The sequence below is a fragment of the Muscardinus avellanarius genome, assembly GCF_963383645.1.
Source record: "Muscardinus avellanarius genome assembly, chromosome: X".
NCBI classification, from domain to species: Eukaryota; Metazoa; Chordata; class Mammalia; order Rodentia; family Gliridae; genus Muscardinus; species Muscardinus avellanarius.
In genome coordinates this window covers 82790457-82813001 of record NC_137792.1, presented here as the reverse complement: position 1 = coordinate 82813001, position 22545 = coordinate 82790457, and the positions used below count along the sequence as shown (strand labels likewise).

The 22545-nt window shown below is 37.3% G+C and overlaps 1 pseudogene across 1 annotated transcript; it reads right to left on the bottom strand.

The window, feature by feature from the left end:
• Positions 1–17776: 17776 nt before the first annotated feature.
• Positions 17777–18788, bottom strand: LOC308278968 (glyceraldehyde-3-phosphate dehydrogenase-like; annotated as a pseudogene). The gene has a single exon. The product of its transcript is annotated as a glyceraldehyde-3-phosphate dehydrogenase-like (transcript).
• Between the last annotated feature and the right edge of the window lie 3757 nt (positions 18789–22545).

Here is a 22545-nt window from a genome sequence, read left to right as displayed (position 1 = left end):
AAACTCTCTAGAAAGCAATGTTAATCTCTCTTTCCTGTCACTTCATTGATGTTTTTCTCTGCCTTTGTATTTCAATGAAAACTCCAAGCCTCCTGGCCCTTAGCTCAACATCATCCATATAGTAAGCAATGCTAGATATATTCTATTCACCTATCCAGATACACTCATTGTGCCTCTCCATCCTGTTCTCTACCAAAGAAAGAATTCTTTTCCCACTTCATTCCAGTGGAATCAGCTAGAGAGAAGTTCCAGTAGCAAAAGGAAGGGAGGAAAAGGAATAAAACCACTGAAAATACTTCCCTGCATTCCTTCCTGCAGGGTTGCCTTGGGCTACTTAGGTCTAGTCACTACTCTCCTCAACACAGTCTCTTCTACTCCACACACTTTTCCAGTTCTGGCTCCCATATACATGTCTCCCCTCACCATTTGGGCTCTCATTTTTGGGTGGTAACAGCTCCATAGCTTTCACCCCTCATAGCAAACTCATATTTTCCTACACCATACTCTCACCTTTTGAAACAGTCCATTTGTAAACAAACCCTCCTAAAGTCATTTCACTAGAAGTAAGCACTCTTTTTTGTGAGACTTTGACAAATATGATGGTGTTCCAAAAATATTCATTAATAAATTACTGATACCTCTGGATACAATCTCCTGAAATGAATCCAGAAATCCCTTACCATTAATCATAGCTCTCTGCAATTTATATTCGCTTTGAATACTTCAATAGGATATAAACCTCTTGTGGACAAGGAATATATTAGATAGGGCAAGATATGGTAATTAATCTACATATTAAGGGTGGGCAGATATTTCAGGGGTTATGCCATGCAACTAATGATGGGAAGAAATTCAATCTGGCAGGCAGAGCAGAACATCTAAAGTATTGAACAATAATGGCAATTGCTAAGAGACCAGACAATTATATGGTGTTGGGGGTCCAAAACAAAAGCAATAATTGTCTCTTATTTTCTATTTTCTTATTCATTTAAGTTTTTTTATCCATTTGTCCACTTTGTCCCCTAGTAGACAAACTTCACGAAGCACATAAATATCGTGAGGTGAATACTTGGAGAATTGAGATAAATGAGACATGGTCCCTGCATTTAGATTATGATGAAAAATAAAAACAGAAAATCTAAGAAAGCGTGGTATTTTGATGGTTCCCTAAATCTCTTTTTCAGCTGATAGCAGATGGAAGGACCCAGCCACTGGGTTGGAATTCAGGGAGTATTCCCAGTGTTATGATAGAAGCAATATTGCTGACAAATTTAATACAGGGACCAGTCCTGATGGAATGAATGTCTTGGGCAGGCTACCAACATGAGGTCTCAGGCACAAGGAATAGATGGTAATCAGAGCCAAGATACAAAGTAAGGACTGGCTCTCAGAATAAGATAGTTGGCTAAAAAGGATAATTGGAGGAAAAAGTCAGGGCCAGCTTGGCAATAAGGGAAATTGAGGATGAGTAGGAGAATATTGGTCTGGATCTTCTGAAAGCCTCTGGCATAGATATTTCCTATAGTCAAAATAAACTGCTACTGCTGCTGACAGAAGGGTGGTGAAGGATACAACCTCCACAGAAAAGAGAGATATAACAGCTTATCAATGATCATATAGTCCCTATGGAAGGCTGACTGTCTGGTAACCTACCCACTCAGAGGGATGTAGAAATAGATAAGATAGCTACAAAATATCTTATTTTCCAGGAACATAGGGCTTTGTCGGATCAGTGGTGCATCATCAATTCAATACATTCAAATATCACACATTTTATTAGTCATAGCATTTACAGAGTTAGACAGTATTTAGAACTATAAATGTCCTTGAAAACTAAATTTCTTTTTTGAAAATCAAATAATTTTAAATTCACCATGGGGACTCACTATTTAAATAAATCATGAGTTAAACTTTTTGTAAAGTTAATAATCTCTTGTGCTATGTGAATAATTTACCCCTTGGTTATATTTGTATATTTGTGTATTAGATCCCATCAAAGTTAGAAACTTTCAGGAAAATTGGTAATATTAGAATAAGGCACCACTCATGAGGGTCTCATGTGCCCTGCATCACCATATTCAGGACATGACACTTAAAGGCCAGTGATTTGACAGAGAGTCCATTGCCTGAGAGTCCAAAGGAGAGTGACACAACTTTGTAAACAAATGTTCATATGTTTTGAAGCAAACTGAGGCCTTTCAAACCCTGAGCCACACCAGACAACAGCAAGACCAAGGCAAGGGAGTGTGGAGATGGGAGTAAACTTCATCAGTGGAGCAATAGTCCAGAACATAAGGAAAAGAGAAGTGACAGAGCCTGTGTTGCTAAGACCACAGGTCTGTCCAGAGGTTTCAGGGGAGAATTTGTTTTCTTGCCTTTTTCTAGCTCTTAGAGCTGTGTTACCAGCATTTATTGATTTATTGTCCCTTTTTCCAGCTTCAAAGCAAGGAGTGGAGCATTTTCAAGTTACCTTACTTCCATTTGTCATTGCCTTCCTTTTCTAGCTCCATTTTATATCTCTAATATAATTTTGTGGTTACTTTGGACCCAGCCACATAACCCAGGATAATCTCTACATCTTGATATCCTTAAATTGATGACATTTGCAAAACTTCTTTTGTCATATAAGGTAGCAGTCACAGGTCTAATAATTAGAACATGGACATATTTATAGGGGCCAGTTTGAAGGCAAGGGGAGGAAAACATGCCAGAGACTTGAGAGAAATAATTTAATTCTCCTTCACCTCAATCCAATTATATTCATGTTTATCCCCAAACCGACAAGTCATAAAAAGAAGGAAAAACAGAGAAGAAGGCAACTAGAAAGTTGAAGAGAACAGAAACACAGGAGGCTCTCTTTACTAGCCACACTTGGATATTCTGAATTGCTCAAAGATGTATAGCTGTAAGAAATGAATTACAGCACAATAGTATTGAGACTGATTTTCATAAATTGTTCATGCATCTCAAGGAATGAGGTCTGTTAACATCACAGACTGGTTGGTTTTTTTAATTTGGTAAACATCTATTGATGAACTACTATGCTCCTGGTACTAGAATAAGTTCTTACATGTTAGCTTGTTTAATCTTCTCAGTAGTTCTGCAAGGTAAATGCTATTAGTCTTTTCTTGTTCTATTTTGTGGGACTGAGAATTGAAACCAGGGGTATTCTACTTATAATTTTTCCCCAAAACCTTATTATTATTTTTTGTAAATTTTGAAACAAGGTCTCACTAGATTACTGTGAGTCTATGTTTCTGAGGCTATGGCCAAATCTGTGATTTTCCTGTTTCAGACTCCTAAGTATTGGGATTACATGCATGTGCCACCACACCCAGCTAATAAATGCTTATTATTATTATTATTATTATTATTATTATTATCATCATCATTATTGTAAATGTTGCCACATAGATAATACATGACAGAGATAGGAATTAAAGCCAGGTCTTCTGCCTCTAACTCCTATGTACTCAGGAGGACAGAACAACTATTTAATCACAGTGTCTGACTTTTCAACTATTATACTGCCTCAGGTTTTGTCAATGATATTGAAAACAACATAACTCCAAGCCCTGAAATATCCCAGAAAGAGCTCTAATTAGTAGATATCCACATTAACTGACATACTACAGAATGGATTAGAAAAGAATACTTCTTGAAAACCTCTGCTCATAGACGTAAATTAACATTCAATTAGTGCTTATAAATACATTTACCAGTGTATGGACTGAAACTCAAAACCAACTTATTCTATTGTATCAACATTTGTAGCACGCTGATGATACACATACATTAGTTTGGTAGTTTGGTTTCCATTCTTTTGGGGAGATACCCAGAAGACCATGGTATTGCTAGATCATATGGTAAGTTCATCCCCAATCTTCTGAGGATCCTTTATAGTTTTCCAAAATGGTTATACTAATATGCAGTCCCACCAACAATGTATTAGAGGAACCACTTCTCCACATCCTCACCAGTAATTTTTGTTGTTTGTGTTTTGAATGATTGACATTCTAGTTAGAATTAGGTGAAATCTCAGGGTGATTTGCATCATTCTGATTGCTAATGAAATTGAGCATTTTTTCATACATTTATTGGACACTTGAATTTCTTTTGTGAAGTATATATGTAGTTTACTTGCCTATGTTTTGTTGGGTTATTTGTTTAATTAGAGCTGAGTTTCTTGAGTTATCTGTATAGTCTAGATATTAGTCTTCTACTGAAGGAGTAGGTGGCAAAAAAAAAAAAAACCTTCCCATTCTGTTGACTCCTCGTTGTGGTTCTTGATAGTTTCCTTTGCTATATAGAAACTCCACAGTTTAATTCAATTCCATGTATTTATATGCCTTTAAGTTTCTTGTGCTTTTGGGGTCTTGTTGATAAAGTTTTTACCTGTGTCTAAGTGTTGTAGTGTTAGACCTATGCCCTCTTCAAGAAGCCTTAAAGTCTCTGGTCTAATTTTCAATTCTATTATCCATCTTGAATGGACTCTTGTGCATTATGAGAAAGTGGGAATTATCTCCATTTTTCTGAATATGGTTATCCAATTTGCCAATACCATTTGTTGAACAGGCTATCTTTTTTCCAATGTATGTTTTTGGTCATTTTGTCAAAAAAACAACTGGTTATAAGTGTGCCAATTTATTTCTGAGACTTCTATTCTGCTGTTTTTATTATAATGGCTTTGTAGTATAGTTTAAAATTATGTATTGTGAGTCCTCCTGAATGTTTTTTGTTGCTGAGAACTACTTTGTCTATTCTGGGTTTGTTGTTGTTCCGAATGAATTTAAAGACTGATTTTCTATGTCAGTGAGGAATATTTTGGTAATTTAATGGCTATTCCATTGAATCTGTAGATCACTTTTGGAAGTATGGCAATTTTGATATTTATTCTGCCTATCCAAGAACATGGAAGATCTTTTCATATTCTAAGGTCTTCTTTGATATTTTAAAATGTTTTATAATCTTCTTTGTGGATGTCTTTTACTGCTTTGGTTAAGTTTATTTCTAAGTATTTTATTTTTTGTAGGATATCCTGAGTGGATGTGTTTTCTGGATTTATTTCTTAGTGGATTTATGGTTGCTATTCAGAAAAGTTTCTGATTTTTTAAAATTGATTTTGTATCCAGACACCATGCAGATTTTGTTGATAAGTTCTATAAGCCTTTTAGTTCAGTTTGTTGCGTCTTCCAAGTATAGTACATCATCTAAAAATAGTGAAAATTTGAGTTCTTCTTTTTCTATTTTTATTCAGTTAATTTCCTTTTCTTACCTTATTGCTCTGGCTAGAGTCTCAATTACTATATTGAAAAGAAATGGTGATAATGAGCATCCTTGTCCTGTTTCAGTTTTTAGGGGATATTTTCACAGTTTTTCCCCATTTAATATGATGTTTGCTGTGGGCCTCTTGTAGATTGCCTTTATGATGTTGAGGTATGTTACTTCTTTTACAATTCTCTGCAGTGATTTTAGCATAAACAGATGTTGGATTTTGTAAAATGTTTTTCAAATATCTGTTGAAATGATCATGTGATTTTTGTCTTTTTTTCTGTTTATGTGATGAATTACATGAATTAATTTTTATATGTTGAACCAGTCTTTCATTCCTGGAATAAACCCGACTGGGTTGTAATGTATGATTTTTTTATGAGGTTTTTGAATGTATGTTGCTAGTATATTGTTTAGCAGTTTTGCATCCATGTTCATCAATGCTATAGATCTGTAGTTTTGCTTTCTTGAGCTGTTTTTATTAGGTTTTGGTATAATGAGATATGAATATTCAACAGAATAGACCTCTCGGTTTCTCTCTTTGTGCAGACCCCAAGTGCCGCTGGCACGTTTCCTGCTCAAAGCCTGGTTCTCTGAGTCTTTCACTCTATGCAGTTGGCCAGTATCAATGGGGATGGATCTAGTGTTAAGTGTAGGTCCCCCTCCACGATTTCCACAAATGTGGATTTTAGGTCTCTCTCTGCCTCCATAAGTGGAGGATGCCTCTGAGACCAAACTCAATGTAAGAGTCTCTGTTCTCCACAGATAATGCTGGGATGATTTGACTACTACCTGTTCACCAGGATTGGGTGGTCTGTGGTGATCCTGAAGATACTACTAGTTGTATCTAGTGTTAAGTGTAGGTCTTTCTGTGGAATTTCCACTTATGCAGAAACTGAGTCAGTCTGAGACTGCTATGTCCAAAGACAGACTCCACCCCCGCTTTTTGGGTTGAACTGCAAAGTCTCAGACCCAGGGAGTTTACTGAAGATGCACAATTTCTGGGGACACTGTGCTGTGTGTTCTTTTGTGGGGACAGTGGCTTAACTTATGGTGTTGTTGAGTGTTTCTCTAGATCTCTGGAGGGCTGGTGAGCTTGGCTGCCACTGCTGCAAGTTGTAGTCAGTGTTTCTGCAGGAGGAACTGATGGTTTACAATTCAAATGATCTACAGCTGTTTTTGTCAGGTCCTTGGTTGTTTTTCTGTTCGCTGCTAGAGTCTGGTACAGTGAGGCAAGATGGTACTATTGCAGTGTCCATAGCTGCAAAGTTGACAGGATTAAAGATCAGTCTTCTAATCTTTTAATCTGCCTTCTGATCAGTCTTCTACATTTTTTCTCCTGCCACCTTGTACTTATTGTGCTATTTTTCTAGTTACAGTATTTACTGGCTTTTGTAGAATGCTGTTTTTTTAATTTTTTTATTGATGCGTTATATTCATACATCATACTGGAGTAAAAAAATGCATGTGTACATACATGTACACATTACCAAATTAAACCCTACCAACTTCCCACTCCATTCCCTCCCCATCCCTCCTTCCCTTGCTTGGATTACTGGATGACTTTGATATGATTAAGTATGTTGCGTGTTTTAGAGAATTTTCTTCTTCCCCCCTCCCATACCCTCATTTAGGTTGTCTTGTTTGCTCCTTTTTATGACTTCCTTTTTCATCTAGAGTTCCTCCTAAGACCCATTTCTCCTTATATTTCACATATAAGGAAAGCATCTGATTTCTTATTTTTTGTGCCTGACAAATCTCACTTAGCAAAATGTCCTCCAGTTCCATCCATTTCCCTGAAAATGATGTAATTTAGTTTTTTTTAATGGCTGAGTAAAATTCCATTGTGTATATATCCCACAGTTTTGTAATCCATTCATCAGTTGATGGACATCTTGGCTGGTTCCATAGTTTGGCTATGGTGAATTGTGCAGCTATGAACATAGATGCACATGCATTTGTTTGGTAGTTTGGTTTCCTTTATTTTGGGTAGATACCCAGAAGTGGTAATGCCTGATTGAATGGTAGATCTTTTCCAATTCTTCTGAGGATTCTCCATACAGTTTTCCAAAGTGTTGCACTAATTTGTAATCCCACAATATTTTAGAGTTCACACTTCTCCACATCCTCACCAGCATTTGTTGTTATTTGTGTTTTGAATGATTGCCATTCTAGTTGGAGTTAGGTGAAATCTCAGGGTAGTTTTAATTAGCCTCTCTTTTACTGCCAGTGATGTTGAGTATTTCTTCATGCATTTATTGGCCACTTGAATTTCTTCTTTTGTGAAGTGTCTATTTAGTTTGCTTGCCTGTTTTGTTATTGGATGATTTTTTTTAGTGTTGAGTTTCTTGAGTTCTCTGTATATTCTAGATATTATTTCTCTATCAGAGGTGTAGGTGGCAAAAATCTTCTCCCATTCTTTTGGCTCTCGAGTGAGGTTCTTGATAGCTTCCTTTGCTGAACAGAAGCTCTTCAGCTTCATGCAATATCATGCATTGATTCACCTTTTAATTTGTTGTGCCTTTGGTGTCTTGTTGAGAAAGTGTTCATGTATTGTAGAGTTGGACCTATGCCCTCTTCAAGGAGCTTCAAGGTCTCTGGTTTAATTTCCAAGTCTTTGATCCATCTTGAATTGATTCTTGTGCAGCGTGAGAAAGTGGGATTAATTTACAATTTTCTGCATATGGTTAACCAGTTTTGCCAACACCATTTGTTGAGGATATCTTTTTTCCAGTATTTTTTGGCCCCTTTGTCAAAAATCAATTGGCTGAAAGTGTGTGGACTTGTTTCTGGGTCTTCTATTCTGCTCCATTGGTTTATGTATCTGTTTTTGTGCCATTACCATACTGTTTTTATTACAGTGGCTTTGTAGTATAGTTTAAAGTCAGGTATTGTGATTCTTCCTGCATGTTTTTAGTTGCTGAGAACTACATTGGCTATTCTGGGCTTTTGTTATTCTAAATAAGTTTAAGGACTGATTTTTCTATGTCTGTAGGGAGTGATCTTGGTAGTTTAATGGGCATTGCATTGAATCTGTTGATCACTTTTGGAAGGATGGCCATTTTGATAATAATTTTTCTGTCTATCCATGAGCATGGAAGTTCTTTCCATCTTCTTAAATATTTGATTTATTTTTTCAATGTTTTATCATTTTCTTTGTAGAGATCTTTTACCTCCTTGGTTAAGTTTATTCCTATGTATTTTAATTTTTTGTGGGAGATCCTGAGTAGAAGTGTTTTCTGAAATTTTTTAGTGGATTTATGGTTGGTGTACAGAAAAGCTTCTGATTTTTTTTTGTGGTGGTGGTACTGGGGTTCCTGGAAGCCCTTCTTCCTCCGGGCTACACTCCCAGACCTATTTTTTATATTTTTGAAACAGGGTCTCTTACGCCAGCACGGCTGGCTTCGAACCTGCGCGATCCTCCTGTCTCTGCCTCTCAAGCGCGGGGATTACAAGCGTGCGCCACCATGCCCGGCAAGCTTCTGATTTTTTAAGATTGATTTTGTATCCTGACACTTTGCTGAATTTGTTGATCAGTTCTATAAGCCTTTTGGTTGAGTTTGTTGGGTTTTCTAAATATAGTATCATGTCATCTGAAAATAGTGAAAGTTTGATTTCTTCTTTTCCTATTTGTACTCCTTTGATTTCCTTTTCTTGCCTTATTGCTCTGTCTAGAGTCTCTAGTAGTATATTGAAGAGAAGTGGTAATAATTGACAGCCTTGTCTCATTCCTCTTTTTAGGGGGAATTCTTGAAGTTTTTCCCCATTTAATACAATGTTGGCAGTGGGCTTATTGTAGATTGCCTTTATGATGTTGAGATATATTCCTTCTATTCCAATTCTTTGCAGTGTTTTTATCATACATGGATGTTGGATTTTATCAAATTTTTTCTCAGCATCTATTGAAATGATCATGGGATTTTTGTCTTTGATTCTGTTTATATAATGAATTGCATGGATTGATTTTCATATGTTGAACCAGCCTTGCATCCCTGGGATGAACCCTACTTGGTCATGGTGTATGATTTTCTTTTTTTTATTTTAATTTTTAAAAGTGGAACATACTGAGAGTGGTGTACATTTACATTGTGCTTCATGCCCTTCCCTCTCCATTTCCCTTCCCCTCCCAATAGTGTCCTGGTTAATCATGTTTTATTTATGCTAGTACACATATTCGTATATAGCTCCTCCATTGAACAATCTCAGCTTTCTTCCTCTCCTATCCTTGCATATATCTGTGTATATATCTGTGCATATATCTTTGACTGTTATTGGGTTTAATCTTCTATATCTTCTTGACTCAGTTTCAGAAGGTTGTATTTATCTAGGAAGTTGTCCATTTCCTCCAGATTTTCCATTTTTTGGGAGTAGAGTTTTTTCAAAGTAATTTCTTATAATCCTCTGGATTTCTACACTGTCTGTAGTAATGTCTCCTTTTTCATCTCTTATCTTCATAAATTGGGTTGATTCTCACTTTATTTTTAGTTATGTTAGCTAGTGGTTTATCTATCTTGTTAATTTTTTGAGAAACTAGCTTTTGGTTTTGTTGATTTTTTAATTTTTTATTCTCTATTTCATTAATTTCTGCTCTGATTTTAATAAATTCCTGTCTTCTACTGGCTTTGGGATTCAATTGTTCCTGCTTTTCAAGGGCTTTGAGGTGTGTTGTTAGGTTATTTATTTGAAGATTCTCTGTTTTTCTTATGTGAGCACATAGTGCTATAAATTTTCCTCTTAATACGATCTTCAAAGTATCCCAGAGGTTGTATCAAAGATATGTTGTATCTTTATTTTCATTTGTTTCTAGAAATTTCTTGCTTTCACATCTTACATCTTCTATGACCCATTCTTCATTCAGAAGTGTAGTGTTCATGCTCCACATGTTAATGTTGTTTCTCTAGGTCTTCTTATAGTTGATTTCTAGTTTCATTCCATTATGGTCTGATATCATAGTTGCTACTCCTACTTGCCTTAGAGTTCCTTTAGCAAGGATTACCTTGCTCCATCCCTTTACCTTGAGTTTGTTACTATCTTTACTTGTAAGGTGTGTTTCTTGTAAGCAGCAGATGGATGGATTCTGGTTTTTAATACATTTGGCCACTTTTTCCTTTTATTGGGGAAATGAGGCCATTTATATTCAGTGTGATTATTGAGAGATAATGTTTTTATATTTTTTTAATTTAATTTTTATTTTTTATAACTGGAACATATTGAGGGTGGTGTACCTTTACATTGTGCTTCATACCCTTTCCCCTCCTTTTCCCTCCCCCCAATAGAAAGTGTTCAGGTTAATCATGTTGTATTTATGCTATTACACATATTCGTATGTAGCCCTTCCATTGAACAACCTCAACTTTCTTCCTCACCTATCCAAATTCAAGCTTTGCTGATATTTCCCCTCCATCATCTGAAATCCCTCTCATATTACCACTACTCCCTAGCTTGAACATATTAGACAAAATATATGTCCCTTCTCTTTCTGTGCTTGACTAATTTTACTTAACATAATGTTCTCAAGTTCCTTCCATCTTCTTGCAAATGCTATTATTTTATTTTTCTTTGTAGCTGAATAGAATGCCATTGTGTGTATTTACCACAATTTTGCAATCCATTCATCTGTTGATGGAGATCTAGGTTGTATCCATATTTTGGCAATTACAAACTGTGCTGCTATGAACATGGGTATTCATATGTTAACTTAGTTCTCTGATTTCAACCCCTTTGGAAAGATACCCAGGAATGGAATAGCCAGATCAAATGGTGGATCTATTCTCAGTTTTCTAAGGAAAATCCATACTTATCTCCATAGTGGCCGTACCACCCTGAATGAGCCTGATCTTGTCTGATCTTGTAAGCTAAGCAGGGTTGGGCCTGGTTAGTACTTGGATGGGAGAGATAATTTTTAATTCCCAACATGTTACGATTTTATTTCTGTTTGAAATACTGTTTATTTTTCTTTGCTTAGTTGTCTGCTGGATAGGAAATCTTGTTTCTTTGGTTCTGGAATGTATTACCTATTTCCTCTTTATAGTAAATCTCCTTGATTATTTTCTCTAGCTCTGGTTTTGAAGGCATAAATTCCTTCAGTTTCTGTTTGTCATTGAAGTTTCTTATTTCCCCATCTAATTTGATAGATAGTTGTGCTGAATAGAAAATTTTTGGCTGGAAGTTGTTTTCTTTCAGAGTTTGGAATATGTTACTCCAAGCCCTTCTGGATTTCATGACTTGGTTTGGGAAGTCTGGAGTGATTCTAATTGGTTTGCCTCTGAAGGTCACTTGGCCTTTTGTTTTTGTTGCCTTTAAGATTCTCTGCTTGGCTTCCACATTGGTCATTTTGACAATTATGTGGCATGGGGAACCCCTTCTCTGATCCTGTCTAAAGGGAGTTCTATAAGTTTCCTGGACCTGTGTATTGACCTCTTGCTCTATGTTTGGAAAAATTTTTGTGATTACTTCCTTGAAGAGATTATTGATCCCTTTGGTTTCACCATCTTTTCCCTCCTCTATTCCAATTATTATTAGGTTAGCTCTCTTAAAATGGGCCCATATTTTTTCAATGTCAGATTTCTGCTGTCTGATTTTTTTTAAAATTAGAAACTATGCGTTCATTTTTGGAGTGATCGTCTTCTAGGTGCGAGATTCTATTCTCCATGAGGACTAAGCGATATTTTATACTTTGAATTGAGTACTTTACTTCAATGATTGCATCCTTTATCTCTTTTAGACTCTCTCTAAATTCTTTTCAAAACTCCTGTATTATTTCTACAGTTATATTCCTGATTTAATCTTCTGGATATCTCTGAATTTCTGTGTTATCAGGTTCTGATGTTGTGGGGTTGTGGGCATTTCTTGCTTCATTGTTATTACTCTTTCTCATGAAATCAGAAGGTTGTGCCTTCTCTGGGTTCTTTACTGGGTCACTATTTCTTCACTTAGGGTGCTCTGGATCTTGATTTTCTGGTAATCTCAGCCACCAACTACTCCTTTACTGGGTTGTATTGCAAAGTCTCAGACCCAGGGAGTTAATCAAGGTTGTGTGAGACCATGTGGGTGCCAGGATGCTGGTTGTTTTCCCACAGGGAGATGCGACTAGGGTGTGGTACCTCTGCCACTGCTACTCCTTCACTGGGTTGGACTGCAAAATCTCAGACCAAGGGAGATTATTAAAGCTGCAAAAGTCCCTGGGGGTGCAGTACTGGGATTACTCCTTTAGTGGCCGCAATTTCACTTACGATTATTGAATGTGCTGATCTGGATCTGAATGCGCTACCACCTGTACCAATATGGCGCTGCTGCTGCCACGCCCTCAGCAGGCATGATGCTGGTTATTTATTTTCTGGTTTTGAGCTCCATTCTGAGTCCCTGGAGGGCGTGATGACCTTGGCCACTCGGAGTTTTAGACTTTCTTTTTGCTGAAAGAAATGCTGAACTATACCTGAATGATCCCCAGCTGCTCACTTCAGCTCCTTGTTTACCTTTCTTCTCTGGAGACTGGTGGTTTGTTGAGTGCACTGATCTGGAGCTGTCACAGGCACAGTGAATTCACCACCACTGCTGACAAAATGGCACTGCTGTTGATCCACCCTCGGCCATGAGGCTGGCATATTTCTTTCTGGTTTTGAGCTCCATTCTGAGTCCCTTTCTTCTCTGGAGCCTGGTGCTGCGAGGCAAGATGACACCACTGTTGCTCCACCACCGCAATGTGGGCTGGTTTCTTTTCTGGTCTCTGGTTGTTCTTCTAGCCTTCTTTTTCTCTGTCCCTTGTTTTTACAGTTTTTATTTCTCTGCTGAGGGTGTTTTCTGGCTATGAAAAGCACTGATTTTGTGGCAATAGAGTTAAATTGTTAGTGGGCCTCATAAATGCTGCTTTTCTCAGTCGCCATCTTCCCAGATGTCAGAATGCTGTTTTTAAGGCAATGGAAATCAGGTGTCAGCAAGGCTGGTATTTGCGGCTTTCTTCAGTTGCCATCTTCCCAGAAGTCCTGATGCCTGTTTTTTAAATGGATCCTTTATTCCTTTCTCCCCATATGAGAATACTGGCCTCATTCCAGAGATTATTATAATTTAAAAAATTAAAAGAAGAAACCTGTAATCACTCTGGGTAAGCAGACCAATCTACATAACTTTTAGTAATTGACACAGGTTGAATAGTAAAGCAAATATAGCAAGAGTATTCCTTTCCACATTCTCTGATTTCATCTATAGAAAACAAATAGGCTACATTATCTATCAGGAAATATTCCCTACAGTGCTTTCTCCTTCCCCAAAAAAGAGAGAAATTTGGACTGAGACACTTAGTATGGGAATGCAGGTAATGTAGAGAAAAACAGTCAAATCCAAGAAACATAAACAGTCAAAACCCTTGCCCACTGAACTCTTCATCTCACTGAGAAGAAAGCTTAGTCTGACTAACTGACATGAAAGTAATCAGTAGTTAAGAAATCAAATAAATTCAATAGTTAAGTGCAGAATGACCCTACTTGTAAACCAAAAGTAAAATATAATGAACATTATCTCTGGAGCTTGTTTCCAAGAAAAGATGAGTCTAAACATTCCCTTTTATTTTTAACTAGTGTTTTCCTTCTAGCATTCCCTTCCCAAGGTGCCCAGTGCCAAAAAGGTCCACTAAGCTTTGGGCAGCAGCATTCAGTGGGACTTAAACTTCCAAACAGGACCAATCCCCTTATCTCCAACACATTTTCCAGTAACAATGAGTTAATAATCAGTATTCGACTAATATATTACCTAGTAAATACTTTTGCTTTAACCCAACAGAGTTTCACTAATGAGAAAATATCAGACAATGACACTGAATGTCTCCAAGTTGGGTTTCTAAGATGCAAATTATCCTCTGGTAAGAAAGAAAACAAGAAAGAAATATTGAAATGTTATCTCTAAGTGATCAAAAGTTTGATATTAGACAAATGAATATGTTATGTGAATTTTTCATTGTTAATTTTGGATAAATTGCTATAATATTAAATAAAGAAAAAATGGGATCAAGTGCCCTCCCTAATATGCGAAAGGTAGGGAGAAATTGGGTCATAAGAGGAACTCTAGGTGAAGAAGATTCTATAGATGTGCAAATAAGGTGACTAAAATGATGTACTTTAACAAACATATCATACTCAATCACTAAGCCAAGCAGGAGGAGAAAGGACGGGGAGGGAATGGGGCAAAAATTGGGTAAGGGCTAACTGGGGGATGTATTAATGTATTTCTCCACCATCTTGTATCCCATTACTGCGTATGAATGCAATGCACCATTAAAAAATAACAAAAATAAATAAATAATGAAAGCTAATAACTAGTTAATTGAAAATTCCTTCCACATTTTAATATTAGATTAATGACTAAAAGCTCTTCCAAACTTTCACAAGAAAAGGACAAAAAAAGCACTTTAGCCAAGAAAAAAGGAGCTGAGACTTTTCTAACACTAGAATTTGTTTTGGCCCAAAGTTTAAGGTTCTAAAATATTGGACAGGTGGAAGAAAAATGTATGCACCATATCCCAAACCATTATGTAGATTGGATTTAAGAAAAAATTGAAAAGAGAAAAAGAAATAAACAAAATCAAATTACCTTTATGTTCTTCAAATCACCAGTATGGTCATTTTATAGCTTTTATTAACTGAAGACCTCAAGCAAATGCAAATATCTTTGGAAATTGTGGCATTATCACCTTTTAGGCATTTTAAAAACAGATATGAGGTCCCAAATTATATTGTGTTAAAAAAATAATTCCCTAAGGGAAAAGTTCAAAGATCTGACTGTCATTGTAGACAAGAAGAGTCATGTTTATTTCCTGCATAGGAAGCCCTAGGCCTCTGGGGTGGGAGGAAAGAGGAAGAGATTGAGTTGTGGGAAGAGTAAATAAAGAAAATAGAGAGGAAAAGATGCTGAAAGTAAAAGAGGCAATAAAGAAAAAGGTCAATGATACTTCTTGGGTCTAGACCAGAGGTGCCAGTGAATAAAAGAGGGGGCAGTTACAAGATTGGCAAATCTCCCTCCTTAGGCTTGATGACTCCCCCATGAAGCTATCACAAAAATACTGTTCTTTGTCAAGTTATATGCTGTTTGTTTATGGGAGAAAACAGTAATCAATATCCAAACCAACTGAAAAATTTGTGCTATATTTTAAGCCAAGCTTCTGCCATGCCATGTATCAGTTGGAGAGAATGACAGCCTTCAACATGAAACTAGCATATTATACCTGAGGCAGGTATGTTATAAAATATTCATAAAATCACTGTAAATACCCCAAATATCAGTCCCAAAATAAGGCACTTTCTAATTGTGGATGGAAAGTGGAGGCAGGACTTGATTTCTATAAACACACAAAAAAAGACTTTTAACAAATCAAGTAGATCTCAAATATATTCCTGGTACAAAGGCCTATTTAGCTTTCTGGTGGCTTTTTATTTAGTAATTGAAAGTTCTTTTATAGGAAAGACCTGTCATTAATGCAAAGAAGTGTTACTATTTACAAGAGTCTCAGTTTCTAAAGAAAAAAATGAGACTATTCAATAACTACAGAAAATTCATTTTATTATTTCATCTTGTCACTGCAAGTCTTCATATTCTGAAATAAGTCCTAAAAAAACTGAACACAGCATTTGTCTCAATCCATTAAATTCATTACTATATCCCTTTTTCTTATGCTTTCTTTACCTTTTTAGCTCTTGCCTTCTCTTTTGTTTTCTATGTTTCCCTCACATTTTTTGATGACTCAAAAGAATTTCAGGCCTGACAGTCTGACCTTAGACACTTTTCTCTTTATAGGGGTTCAGTCCTCAAAATTGTCCAATACAGGAGAAAAGTAGCACATATCAGTCCTGCTTATACTCAGCATTCTGACAAAAAAGAAAGCAGTAAAACGTTTTTAAAAACACAAGTGAAAGTCAGGAGGAAAAGAATCTAAAAGGCTGATAAGAAAGAAGAAAAGTACCCCACCCACCTCTCACATCTGGGACCATGGCACAACAGCAGTGCCATCTTACCTCATCGTGCCTGACTGCCAGAGACTCACAGGGAAAAAATCCAACAACGTGAAACAAAGTAAGCAGCTAATGCTCATTGGAATTGTAAGCCATCAGTTCCTTCTGTGCAAAGACCAACTATGACTTGAAGCAGAGGCAGCTGAGCTCACTGTGCCCTCTAGAGATTCAGAGTGGTGCTCAAAAACACTGTAAGTATTCATGAAATATCTTCTGTAGAATGACCAGTGTGGTGTAAACTCCCTGGGTTTGAAATTTTGCAATTCAACCAGCAAAGGTGTAAGTGGAGTTTACTGTTGGACGTAGCAGAGACTCAGAAAGACTTGGATCCCACAACAGAGTGAAGGGAGACACTTTACACTAGATCCAACTAATAGGATCTCTGATATTATCACAGATCACCCAATTGTGGTGAACAGGGAGAAGTCAGATCAATCCAGCCCTACCTCTAGAGAACAGGGACTCTGGGTTTGGTCTCAGAGGTACCTGCTGACTGGGGAGGCAGGGAAAGACTCAAGCTCCACATCAGTGAGAAGTTTGGAGGGATATCTATGTTTAACTCTAGATCAAGCCCCATTGATACCGGCTGTCTGCATTAACAGAGAGACTCAGAGAAAAAGTCTTGCAGTAGAAAAGGTTCCAAGGCTGGGCATGGTGGCATTCTTGGGATGCAGAGGCAGGAGGATTGCGCAGGTTCAAAGTCAGCCTGGCTGGCTTAAGAGACCCTGCTTCCAAATAAAAATAATATAAAATAGGTCTGGGAGTGTTGCCTGGATGTAGAGGGCTTCCAGGAATGTCAAACCACCAAAAAGAAGAAGAAGAAGAAGAAGAAGAAGAAGAAGAAGAAGAAGAAGAAGAAGAAGAAGAAGAAGAAGGAGGAGGAGGAGGAGGAGGAGGAGGAGGAGGAGGAGGAGGAGGAGGAGGAGGAGGAGGAGGAGGAGGAGATGCTCCAGTGGTACTGCATGTCTGCATGTCTGCACAGAGAGAAAATGCAGAGGCCAAGTCTGTTGAATACTCATATAATCATAGGGTTACATTATTTTGTTGTAGTTTTGTTTTGTTTTGTTTTAGTTTTATGTGTGTTTTTTGAGGAATGCTTTTTTGTTTGCTCTCTTCCCCATCCAGTTCACAAACCTCTTTCTTTGTATGTACCTACTCTCTTCTCTCCATCTCTTTCCATTTTTCTTTTCTCTTCTTTGTCTTTTATTAAATCCACTTCATATCACTATACTAAATGCATTGATTACTAGAATACTACTACATATTCACTATCTCTAATCTCTACTATATTTTTCTTTTTTACTGGGTGCAGTGGATTTTATTGCTGGTGTATTTGACAGTAGAGATCCCTAAGCCCCTCCTCTTTTTCAGGGGGTCTGGGGTGGAAACTGGGAGTACAGGAGATTCTCAGTGTGTTGGGAGTGAGTTGAGGTGGGGGAGACACAGCAGCTAAGGGTCTCTCTCTCTCTCTTCCTCTGTTTTTCCTGGGGTGGGTGTTCCAGGGGTTCTTACTTCTTGGAGACCATGTAAATCATGACGTCCACCACCCTGTTGCTATAGCTGAATTTATTGTTATGCCAGGAAATGATCTTGACAAAGTGATCACTGAGGTCAATATCAGCCCCAGCATAGAAGGTGGAAGAGTGGTAGTCACTGTTAAAGTCAGAGGAGACCACCTGGTCCTCGGTGTAGCCCAGGATGCCCTTGAGGGTTCTTTGGATGCCTGTTTCACCACCTTCTTGATTTCATCATACTTGGCACTATTCTCCAGGCAGCAGGTGAGGTCTGCAACCAATACTTTGGAGGTGGGCATGTGGAAGGTCATGTCAGTGAGCTTCCTGTTCATCTGAAGAATGACCTTGCCCATGGCCTTGGCAGTGCCAGTAGAAGTGGGGATGATGTTCTCAGCGGCCCCACAGAAGTCATGCCACAGTTTCCCAGAGGGGATATCCATGGTCTTCTGCGTGGCAGTGATCACATAGACAGTCATGAGTCCCTCGATGAGGCCAAAGTCGTCATGGATGACCTTGGCCAGGGGGGCCAAGCAGTTAGTGGTGCAGGAGGCATTACTGACTATCTTGTGGGAATTGTAATATTTCTCATTGTTCACACCCATGATGAACATGCATCAGAAGGAGCTGAAATGATGACCCTCTTGACACCACCCTTCCAATGTTCCCCAGCTTTCTCCATTGTGATGAAGACACTAGTAGACTGTACAATATATTCAGCACCAGCTTCCTCCCACTTGATGTTGGCATGATCTTGCTCCTGGAAGATGGAGATAGGTTTTTCATTGATGACAAGCTTCCTGTTTTGGGCCTTGGCAGTGTCATTGAACTTACTGTGGGTGGAATCATACTGAAACATGTAGACCATGTAGTTGAGGTCAACAAAGGGGTCATTGATGGTAACAATATCCACTTTGCTAAAGTTGAAAGCAGCTCTGCTGACCAGGCACCCAATATGTCCAAATCCGTTCACTCTGACTTTAACCATGGTATATCAGGGACATGGCTGGCACTGCATGAGAAGATGTGGCTGTCTTTCAGATGGCGAGTAGCAGAGAGCCTCTAATATATATATACTTTTTTAAACTAATATTTTCATTCTAATCTATTTCAATCCTACTGGTGGCTTTACACAATTGTTGCATTTACAATTTCGCTTTCCTCCTCACTAAACCTTCACTGTTGAATACAACACAAATTTTCCTTGGTTATACCATATAACACCTAGAGACTGAAAGAAATCCATCAAAAGCAACAGATACAAACTTCTAAAATCATGAGAATAAAGAATAATAAGGAAGCAATGAGCTCCCAAACCCCTAAATAACAGAACCTGACAACAGAGAATTGCAGAGATCGCCAGGACAAATAAAAAATTTAACAGCAGAAATGATACAGAAATTTCAAAAAGAATTTAGAGAAATCCTGAAAGAAAAAAACATTCAATCATTGAATTGAAGGCACAAATACAAACTATAAAAATAGACCACATGGAGAATAGAATCTTACACTTAGAAGGTGAACCCTCCAAAACTGAATGCATAATATATAATTTAGAAAAAATTGACAGAAGGAATTGGACATTGAAGAGATATGGGCTCATCTTAAAAGAGCTTACTGAAGAACCATAGGCAGAAAAGAGGTAATAGAAGGTAAAACCAAAGGGATAAATAATCTTTTCAAAGAAGTAATATCAGAAACTTAGAACAGCTGGGCATGGTGGCACACGCTTGGAATTCCCCATGCTTGGGAGGCTGAAACAGGAGGATATCACAGGTTCAAAGCCAGCCTCAGCTACTTAGTGAGACTTTCAGCAACTTAGTGAGACCCTGTTTCCAAATAAAGTATAAAACAGGGCTGTGAGTATATCCTGAATGTAGAAAGCCCCTGGGTCCCACCCTCAGTACCACATTAAAAAAAACAGAACAAGAGGTCAATACACAGGTATAAGAAACATATAGAACCCCTTTAGACAAGATCAAAGAAAAGGATCACCATGCCAACAATTAGAATCACTTTAGACTTCCTGGAGTAATGTATTCTAAACTCTAAAAGAAAAAAAATATACAACTTGCAGCCCCCAAATTTTTACCCAGAAAAACTATCTCTCAAATTGTTATTAATTTTGTGTGGTACTGGGGATCGAACCCAGGGGCATTCTACCTCCAAGCTACACCCCTGGACCTATTTTTTATTCTTTATTTCTGAAATAGGGTCTCAGTGAGTTGCAAAGGGTCTCACTATGTAGTAGCTGAGGCTGTCCTCACACTGCAATCCTACTGTCTCAGCTTCCAAAATACTGGGATTACAAGTGTACACCATCACACCTGGCTAACTCTCAAATTAGTTGGGGAAATAAAAATCTTCCATGACAAAAAGAAGCTGAAAAAATTTATGTCTTCCAAACAAGCACTAGAAAAAATGCTCAAAGAGATTAACTGTAAGGAAGAAATAATAATATATGCCAGAAACAGAGAAACAAGAATTTCCATCCAGCAAACAACTAAGCAAATAAGTACAAATACTACCTCAAAGAGAAGTTAAATCTCATGATATTATGAATTAAAAATTATGTCTCAATAATCACTCTGAACATAAATGGATTCAACTCTCCAATAAAAAGACTAATATCCATAATATACAAAGAGGTCAAAACTCTACACTAGCAAAACAAACAACTCAATCAAGAAATGGGCAATTGAAATGAATAGACACTTTACAAAAGAAGAGATACAAATGGCCAATAGATAAATGTAAAGATGTTCTACATCATTAGCCATCAGGGAGATGCAAATCAAAACTATGCTGAGATTCCATCTAACCCAGTCAGAGTGGCAAGCATAAAGAAATCAAATAACAAAAAATGCTGGCAAAAATGTGGGGAAAGAAGAACTCTTTTACACTGTTGGTGGGAGTGCCAACTAGTTCAAACACTATGGAGATCTATGTGGATATTCCTTAGAAAACTAGGAATAGATTCACCATATAATCCAGCTCTACCACTCCTGGGTATTTTTCCAAAGGAGTTGAAATCAGAGAACTACAGCAACATATGCATACCTATATTCATAGCAGCACAATTCGTAATAGCCAAAATATGGAACCAACCCAGGTCCCCATCAACAGATGAATGGATTGAAAAATTATGGAAAATACACACAATGGAATTCTATTCCGCTATAATGAAGAACAAAATCATGTCATTTTCAAGAAGATGAAAAGTCCTAGAGAACATTATGTTAAGTGAGATCAGCCAAGCACAGAAAGAGAAGGGAAATACCTTTCCTCTAATATGCCCAAACTAGGGAGCATTAGGGATACCAGAGGGACTCCATATAATGGAAGGGAAATCTCAGCAAAGTTTGAATGGAAAGATAGGAGACGAAGAAGGCTGAACTTGATTAATGTGGCTCTACATCCAAATATGTGTAAAAGTATAAATATAGCATGGTTACCCTGGACAATCATTTTTGGGAGGAGGGAAGGGAAAACAGGGGTGGGAGGGAGAGGGCACCAAGTACACTTTAAATGTATACCATTTATTTTCAATTAAAATTATCCCTCAGTAATCACTCTGAACATAAGTGGACTCAACTCCCCAAGAAAAAGACATAAGGTGGCAAAATGGATTAAAAGCCAGCATCTATCTCTCTGCTGCCTGCAAGAAACATACCTTAAAAAAAACATAGACACAAATTAAAGGGCTGGAGCAAGGTAATCCAAGCCAACTGAACACAAAGACAAGCAAGAGTAGCAATTATTTTTATCAGTCCAGTTAGACTTTAACAGCAAGCTTATCAGAAGAGACAAAGGTTATTTTTTACTGGAAAAAAGAACACCCCCCAAGAGGAAACAACACTAGTCAACATTTATGCCCCAAACACAGGCGCAACTACTTCCATAAAACAAACTCTTTGTGACATTAAGTCACATGTAAGTCCCAATACAATAATACTAGGAGGCTTTAGTACCCCTTTCAAACTGCTAAATGGATCTTCTAGACCAAAGTCCAGTAAAGAAGTCTCAGTCCTAAAGAACACCATCTACCAAATGGTCATATTAGATACATGTAGCATATTCCACCTAACTACAGCCAAGTTCACATTTTTCTCAGCTACTCATGGAACCTTCTCCAAATAGATCCACATTCTGGGCCACAAAGTGAGCACTAGCAAATCAAAAAAATGAGATTTACTTCTCTGTGTCTTTTCTAATCCAATGGAATAAAACTAGGAATCAAGTATAAGAAGACCCAGAGAAAACACATATACATGTGGAAACTGAAAACTACACTGCTAAATGAAGAATGGGTCATAAAAATAAGTAAATTCCTAGAAACAAATAAAAATAGGGATACAACATATCAAAACCTGTAAAACACCTTAAAAGCAGTATTTAGAGGAAAGTTCATAGCAGACTTAAAAATAGAAAATCACCAAATAAATAATCTAATGACAAACCCCTAAAGCCCTTAAAAAACAGAAATAGTCTAACCCCAAAGCCAGTATAAGATAGGAAGTTATTAAAATCAGAGCAGAAATCAAAGAAGTAGAGAATAAATAATAAAGAAAATTTAAAAAACCAAACCTGATTTCTCAAAAAAAATTTAACAAAATAGGTAAACTACAAGCCAACTTAACAAAAAAGAAATAATCCAAAATATGAAGATAAGAGGTTAAATTAAGAAGATAAGGGGTTAAATCAGCGATGTGTACATGTCTGTACACACAAGATTTTTTACCCAATATGATGTATGAATATAATGC